Here is an 8461-nt window from a genome sequence, read left to right as displayed (position 1 = left end):
TACCCTGACCAGGTAGAAAATTACTTTTGCTATAACAAGTTCAGTTTTCATGCTTGATGGATTGGACTTTTCCAATGGAAGCTATATCTGGTTTTGATGTTCTCAAGGCAAGAGTCAGACTCTTTGCCCTTGAGAATGATTTTCAGTACAACAAAACCTCTCTATACTAACTAGAAACTGAGACAGAACCTTGTCAGAAAGCATTCAAACCATTTACTAGATACAAAGGTGGGGAAGAAAAAGAAAAAATTCTATAATGAGCAGAAAAAAATAATGAGTCAGTGTCATCACTGAGCGATTAGAATAGAAAAATAGTATGAAATGAAAATAGTTTTCTAAATTATGTATATTATGAGAAATAACAGAATAAAAATACATTCTGAAATCAAAATGAAAGAAATACATACATAATTAGGCCAAATATTGAGGTAGTAGAAAAGAGAATTTTCTCTACAAAAATAATGAAAGCATACATTTGATATATGTTGAAAAAAAAATGCAAATTCCAAGTCAAGCACATTTACAAATACAGGAAATGGTGGCTCATTCATTCATATTCTGGAGCAATTTACAGCTAATCTTATAAAAAGGAATAACTAGAGGGCCTAGGGAACTACAGATTAGGTAATTTTGCACTTACACTAATTACTGTTTTCTATATAAATACATGAATGACAAAGAGAAAGGACAGGAAACCTTATTAAATATTTACCTTTTCTACCCTCTCTCTTACAATGGTATTTGAATGCAGACTCTGGCCCATACTTAATTGGTAAAGAAGCAGATCATATGCCATTGGTTTCTTTTTCTTTTCTCTCCTGACATTCATTGAAGTCCTTGATGAAAAACTAAGAGAGAAAAATGAGTATCCGAAGGGAAAGAAGTTCACTAAATTGACTAAAAAAACCCCAAAAAACTATTACCAACTGCAATGATTGGAAAAGCCCCATGAGAAATGAGATATATTCACCCTTAGAGATAAGCGATAACACTATCAAAGTGCCTTACTGAAATAAATGAATTAGAAAAGATGTGAATCTATTCCACATAAGATTGCTAATAACAATGAAGATGAGCAATATTGCTACCTGTGATAACACTATTCAAGAAGACTGTGAAATTGTAGGAGTTCTTCTGTTTGTTTTGATAGAAAAAATAATTCTAAGACCATACGACTACTTTTAATCTTTTTTAAAAGGAACAAAAAATTGACTGAAACTGATAGTATCAGAATCGGTGACTGAAACACGTCATAGAGATGCCTTGTTGTTGTCCTACTTGATATCAGTAAGTTTTAGTGCTGTACTATGGACAGAGATGAGATCTCTGTGTTGAAGTTCAGCATGACTTATCCCCCTCTAGTGCTACTTTAATGTTCTCATCATTGATTGTGTAATTAGTATTTTTTGAGAAAACATTAAGTCTGAATAATTCTAAGCTTCTTTCCTCCAAAATATTTGCTACTACTTAATTTGAGAATATCAATTTTTATTTCTTAATTTTAACAATAATTTAAGTTTAATAACAATAATCTCTGTATTAGTAGGATTTTCAGATTTTTGTTGCCTAAAATAACTGTTTTTAGTTTATCTCTGCTCAGTATGTCAATGTTTTTTTGCACCTGAAGTGCTATGCTATTCTGTTGAGCTTTTAATTTATTTTCTTAAGATTTTTTAATGAAAATAGTTACATCAGGACAATAATTGTACTAGAAGACAAATTTTCCTTATAATAATGCTATAATTTTTTAATTTTTATTTTTGGTAGTAAGCTATATCCTCTTCCTTTAGATTGCCAAATTCAATTTCTAATGAAATCATGACAGTGATGCAACTTACATGTACAGAAAAATCCACTTAAATTTAAAGTTAAAAATGTTTATACTAGGTCATAGAAAGTTTGAACTTTGTGACTGTTACAAAGAAAAAACAAAACAAACTCATTTTCAAAATATAACTCTTTTTTTCTATATTTCGAAACATTTATTTCTAGGTTCAATCAAAACTGATCTCATGATACTTTCATATTTACACTTATTACCAACATTTTTAGCCATGAGATTTCTACATATTAAAACACAGCTTTGACAGGGTTTCCCTGCAATGTTTGATTATTCAAGTGTTCTATCTGGAATACACAGTGGCTTTCATGAGATAATTGTACCATACTGGCTGCAAACCTCAATTTGTCTTTAGCCTAAAGGGTGGGGCTGCTGATGTCATCCTCCTATAGTTATACCCTCTTGCAAAGGAGAAATTAAAGCCCAATAATTAATTTTGCTGAGTCTCTGCTCCAATATTATATGCACTGTACACAATTTGAGTTCATATTTTTTCTACATATTTTGAAATTAAAACCTGTATCCCAATACTTAAAAAATTTATGTTCTGCACTTCCAGGTCACCTTTCATGTATATGGTGTGGCTTTCATAAGCATTAGTTCAGATTGCTTTTATGAAAAACAAACATATAAATCTTTCTTTCCTAATCATCATCATCAACAATAAAAAAATGCTGTGACTTTATAATAACTATATACATCCTAATTTAAAAAAAAATCCCTCACTGAGATTTTTCTAGGAGAGTGTTGCAGTCTTCATCTTCTTCCTGAATCCCACAAAATGAAAGATGACAAAATGTTTGTTTCAGAGCTGTAAAAATATCCCAGAGTCATGAGTTCTCTGGGGTGAAACATCCATCATTCTATGAATGCTTTTGTATAATCTTTTCAATTAAATGCTGTCTAAGTACTCTTTAAACCTCCCAGACTGCAAAGATTTTCTTCTCCTTTACAGGTAACAAATGTATTGTGGATGATTAGTCAAAATGACAACAGAAAGTACATGGAATTCTTTGTTTTTTAGATACTTTTATTTCTTTTTCCTTGTTTATGTTTTCTGATGTTATAAATGCCCTGTCAAGAATGACTTACTGCTGAGAAGAATTGCACATTAAATTACTTCTGCACCACATGCCACTTACACAGTAGCAAAACATCAGCAGTCGTCTTTACTTAGGAGGATTTTTGGCATCTAGTTTAAGCTAAATTCTTTATCTAAAAATTTGGTTTTGCAACTATTAATTATTCTAATTTTTTTAAAATTTTAAGATAAGAAAAAGACCTACTAATGTACTATTTTAATTTACTAATCTTCTCCATCATAATATGTATTTTTAAAATTAATTTTAAGTAGTCATTCACAACCTTAATTGATCTTTATACATGTCATTTATTTTGTTTGCTAGGATTTCAGCATTCATCCACTTTAATGTTCATAATCCTCTCCCCAGAATATAAGTCACATCTCTCCTTAATACTTTTGGAGAGATGAGGGTCTGTCCATGCAACCATAATAACCACCTTGCATGGGATATTAACAGGTTTACTTACAGAGATTTTAATCTGCATTGGTAATTCCACTATTTAAAGGACAAAGAAAGATTAAATATCCCTTGTTGCTGACTTTTATATTTGATGGAAAAGAGTCTAATTTTAGAAATCTGTGGAGATGAGATTCAAAGAATCTTATCAAGAGCCTTGGAGGTTGTGGTATGGATTTTGAGGGTTTAAGTTTTGCTGTGCCAAGATACATCATCATAGTTACAACTGTGGACTCATCATACCTCCATATGCACAGATTCCCTCCCCATACTCTCTGTAATGCTCACTGAACAGCTGCTGGCCTTGTAACTTCTATTCCACTTCTGAAGGAGGTACCCTAGAAACTAATTAATTTCCCTGTTGTTACTTAGAGATTGTGTTTGACATTTTATGGTATTTCCCTCTGTCACATTCATGGTATTAGGCAGAGATCCTAGATTTGTACAATTACACCTTGCTTCATTAGCAATATTAATATAAATGCATTTGAGATTGAGTGGTGATGACCTGTACCATAGTTATCATTACAGGTAAACAAAGTGGGGGTTTTCACTCAGTGGATTGGGCTTGTTGATTTATGTGACCAGTTTGGTTCATGCTGATGCTGATTTCCTCTCTGAGAAGGATGAGCAGTCCTTCAGTAGCTAACTTGATCTTCAGTGATGGGTTGGCACCATTCCTGGTACCATTTCTGAGAAAGTAAATAGTACAGTTCTCAGACCAGACTGATTCTGCTTTAAAAAGAATGAAAAATCCACCATGCACTTACTCTGTGCTTTGTACCACTGCCATTAGGAGATTCCCAAGTGGTCCATTAGGTTTAGTTAGAGTTATAGGCACTGTTCTGATTTGTAGTAAATTCACCATAAGAGGATGGCTGCAATGCTACAGGATGTTTCCCTTCAATGGAAGGGGGAACACCTGATTCAGGTTTTGCAAAGAATACTTGATGGGCCTGTGCTGGTTGTCCTTGGTCTCCAGCAGGAAAAGGATTTGTTTTGTCTACCTACTCTGTGAAGAGAGCTTACTGACACTTAATATGAGGCTCAGAGCTACACATCTAGGCAGCACAGAATCTGAAAAACATAAAAGCTAAAACTCAAGGCATCACAGTAAAATAAAGTGCTTCCTTGCCAGTGTGACCTAATGTGGCTGAGCAATGACAGAAAATCCTGGTATAGGTTTTTTCCAGTAAAGTTCCCATTAACTGTTGTAATTCTTTCTCAGGAGCATCTGTATTCACTTTATTTTTCTTAAAGCATCCACAGGCGCTACTGTGCAGCCTGCTATCCACCAAATACCCCCAAAATTTTACTTTTTTATTTACTCTTTGACATATTTCAGGTGGATTTTCAAATTTAGTGCTTCGCATACTGCTTTTGTTACTTCCCTTACCTTTCTGTGGGAGTCTCCTCCATTGAGAATATCATCTATATTTTGGTTGTTTCACATTTGACGTGAGATCATCTGTAAAAATGCAGCAAGTGCAGCAATGAGCAATCATGGGTAAATGCTTGCAACTCTGAGGAAGCCTGTTAAAGTTATATCAGATTCCTCACTGTGAAATGGCAAATTGTGCTTCATCCCATGCAAGTAAAGAACTTATGAAAAATATATCCTTAAAATCTAGAGCAGGGATCCAAGCCTGAGCAGCTCCCTGTATCATTGTGACTGTCTCAGCAGTATTTGGAACTGCAGCAGTTAAAGGTGCATTATCATCTAATTGTTGGTAACCAACTGTAAAATGCCACTGCCACTGTGGCTTTTTTACTGGCCACACTGGTAAACTATAAGATAAATGAGTCCTTTTCATGATGGCTCTCTTTTTTCCCAATCTGTTAACACTTTGTCAGTCCCTGTAAGTCCTGCTACTGGCAGGGGTTACTGTTTTACTTTAGTAGAAGACAGTGGTATTGATGACTCCGCTAGATTGATAAAAATTGTCCCAAATTCTTTCACATTCTATTTTTATCCCTGGCAACCTAGTGCCTCTCACTCCATAAAGTTTCATGTGGGAGTTTCCTGGTTTGCCCACAAGGTAAATTAAATCCTAAAGGCTTTTATGGGCAGTCTCCACAAGCATTTCAACCTTAAAAAACCATTTTTCCTCTGAAAGCCAGACAGAAAATTTTGCTGTGGAGTGTTCTGGAGCTTTAACAATAACAGTCCAACCTAGCCCATCCAGCACACATAACTCACTAATTCCTACACAAATCCACTCCAGATAGCTACATCCACTGGCTGCACACATCCCTCTTGCTTCTTAGGACCTGTGGTGTTTTGGACATGAACCTCCCATATTCCATCCTAAAAGTTTGCTACAAAAGTCTTGAGATTGTCTGGAAAATCTGAGTAAGAAGAGTCAATCTGGCTGGATTTATAGGTGCTAACATGAAACCCTGTAAATCTATCCCTCTCATACACAGCCTGAGTACAAGCTGCTTTCTGCACAGAATCTGTGAGATCAGAGAATCCAGTAATTTTAATAACCAGCAGGTCTCCCCTTTCCTCCTGCCTGGTATACCACCCACACAGCTAAAGAATAGTCATGATCTGTGAGACTTGTGGGTAAAATATGCCAAGACTCCCATAACCTCCTGCTTCTTCCTCACTCCATGAAATCCCTTCTCTCTTGGTCAGCGAGGATTGCCACACATACTCCATCTCAGGTTCTTCTGAATGCCTGGAAAACTCGCAATTTCACTAATTCTGAAGCAGAATAGGGAATTGTACACACTACCTTATGAATGGCTTTCTCCCCCCATCATCAGCTTCAGTATTAATTAATGGTTGTAAAGGGAAAGCATAAGGGAGAGGGGCAGAGACCACAATAAAATTTTCTTCACTACCATTCCAAATGTTCCTATGACAAGTTTCAGAATCCTCATAATGGGTTAATTTGTGATTTTGACTAGCCATTCCTGGAGAGGGCAATTGACTTTTTAACAGATATAATGTTTATTGAAGATGTTTGTCAAGATTTTCTGCTGTAGATAATTGGTATTTTAAAATTCCAATTTCAGCTACAAGACAGTCTATGCAAATTACCAATTTTTCTATAATTCCTTATTTAAAAGCCAGTGAGGATTTTATCACATTGCTTGTGGATAGAATCTCTGCATTTTTTTTCTAGAGATGGAGATTCTTAGGCTCTCATTGTACACGGTCAACAAATATCTAACACAACACAGATAATTTTCTATTTTTCAACTTTTAGTTTTGTTTTGTTAAACATTGCTCAATACAGTCTATGATCTTACCTTTCTAAGATTTTTTAACAGTCTTTCCAAAAATGTGATACTGAAAATCTTTGTCCTTTGGTTTTTGAAAAGCTTTTCAAAAAGACTGGAGCTTCAGCATAACCTCTACCAGCTCTACCAACAAATTCTACTAGTAGCTTTTACTGTATCAAAGTTATATAAATGTTTTTAAAATCAGTATCTTCTATTTAAAGAGTAGGCTAAATTTCATTATTAAAATTTTCTTTGAAATGTTTTGCTTGTTTGCGTTGAGTTTCCTTTCCCTGTCATTCCACAACCAGATGTAAATGTTAACCACACAAATGTGGCTAACAGAGCAAGATTTATTCACAGTGTGGGTAAGGAGTGTTAATTAATAAAGTATTCTTCTTCTGACACACAGTCCCCAGTTGGTAAAACACAATTTTTCCTAAGCCACTGTTGCACTAGGGATTGAAAAATCATATTTAAAATCAGTGAAATAATCTAGTGTTCAGGACTACAGTATCTAAAGGATTGTCGTAAAGGTAAATGAATGCACTAACATTGACTGAGGTGCAAGAGTCAAAACTCCCAGAAGCAACAAGGAAAAGGATCTTCCTGCCCCTAGTACTATACAATTTTTTTTTTACTAGTTTTTCTTTTTTCAACAAAATAGTCTGTATTTCCCAAGTACCATTTGTTTTGGAAAAACTAGTAAGGACTGCATTTGTAACTGCTTCCTTTTTGTTCCATTCTTTCTTTTCTTTCCATTCCTTTCTTTCCCCGCTTCTGTGCATCTCCAATAAAACAGGAGGTGTGCAAGAGGCCACACCACACCCTCAGTTTAGGATTTGGATTCTTTTTGAGAGAGGACTCGGACTCCATAGCACCTGATGGTGAGTTAAAACACCATGACCCCACTCTCTGTGGGATGGTGCTCCATTTCTGGACTGTGCACACAGAAATTCCTCTGTGGCCCGATGGTGCCCATCCAAGTGGCTCACAGTGAAAAAGATGCAGTGGGGGTCAGGCATGTGTTCAGGTGTTCCCCTGCATCCTTCCCATCTATCCCTCATGAATCTGTATCACAGGGTCACTAACCTTTGCCTGTAATTAAAGGAGACAGATGGTTATATGGTACTGATTCTGGATTGCACACTGGACACACTCCAGATGCCAGCATCTTTTAAGTCCCTTTATAGGCAACCCCATCATCTATCTTTTGTATTTTGAGCCACTAGTCTAACATTTGCTATAATGCCCAAGTTAAATATAACCCTACCAACCCTTGGTGGATGGTCAAAAGTTTCCTTCTGTTTGATAGGGAAAGATTTGAGGATACTGGTAAATACCAGCTCAAATACACATATAAGAAGACATTCCCAGGTGTTCCTGATATTCCCAGTGTATCATCAAAGTGAGATGTCTTGTTGAGAACTGTTTAGAGTCTCTTCTAGGCAAGTTAGAATCTAAATCAATTTGAATAGCAGAAGTTAGTACAGATCAGTAAAGCAGTGGAAATTTCAGTTCAGTTATATCACCGTAGCTGAAAAAAGCACAGACAATTACAAATTTCTCTCTATTTCACGAAGTAAAATAAAATTTAAGGTGTTTTTACAGTACAGCAGCTTACTGTATTTTAGGAATATTTTATTCTAATAAACATTGGCATAAAATATTTAATAACAATTTTTGCATGATTCAACTTTAAAATTATTTTAGTCTTTGAATGTACAGTAAAATGTTATCAAAATTCTCAAGATAAGTGCAACCCATTGATGGTTATAAATAATTTAGCAATTTCTTTAACTAATTTAATTTGCTAAGAAGTATGGTCTGACCTGCAATAATTTTGAAA

The 8461-nt window shown here is 35.1% G+C and overlaps 1 long non-coding RNA gene across 1 annotated transcript; it reads right to left on the bottom strand.

Moving 5' to 3' along the window:
• Nucleotides 1-362: 362 nt before the first annotated feature.
• On the bottom strand, nucleotides 363-8120 carry LOC134548225 (uncharacterized). Its single transcript, XR_010079728.1, has 3 exons — nucleotides 7956-8120; nucleotides 4778-4849; nucleotides 363-848 (listed from the first exon to the last, which is right to left on the bottom strand). It is a non-coding gene; the product is annotated as an uncharacterized LOC134548225 (long non-coding RNA).
• Nucleotides 8121-8461: the final 341 nt, after the last annotated feature.

The sequence above is a fragment of the Prinia subflava genome, chromosome 3, assembly GCF_021018805.1.
Source record: "Prinia subflava isolate CZ2003 ecotype Zambia chromosome 3, Cam_Psub_1.2, whole genome shotgun sequence".
NCBI classification, from domain to species: Eukaryota; Metazoa; Chordata; class Aves; order Passeriformes; family Cisticolidae; genus Prinia; species Prinia subflava.
The sequence above is the reverse complement of the archived record's forward strand: the minus strand, read 5'-3'. Positions and strand labels throughout refer to the sequence as shown.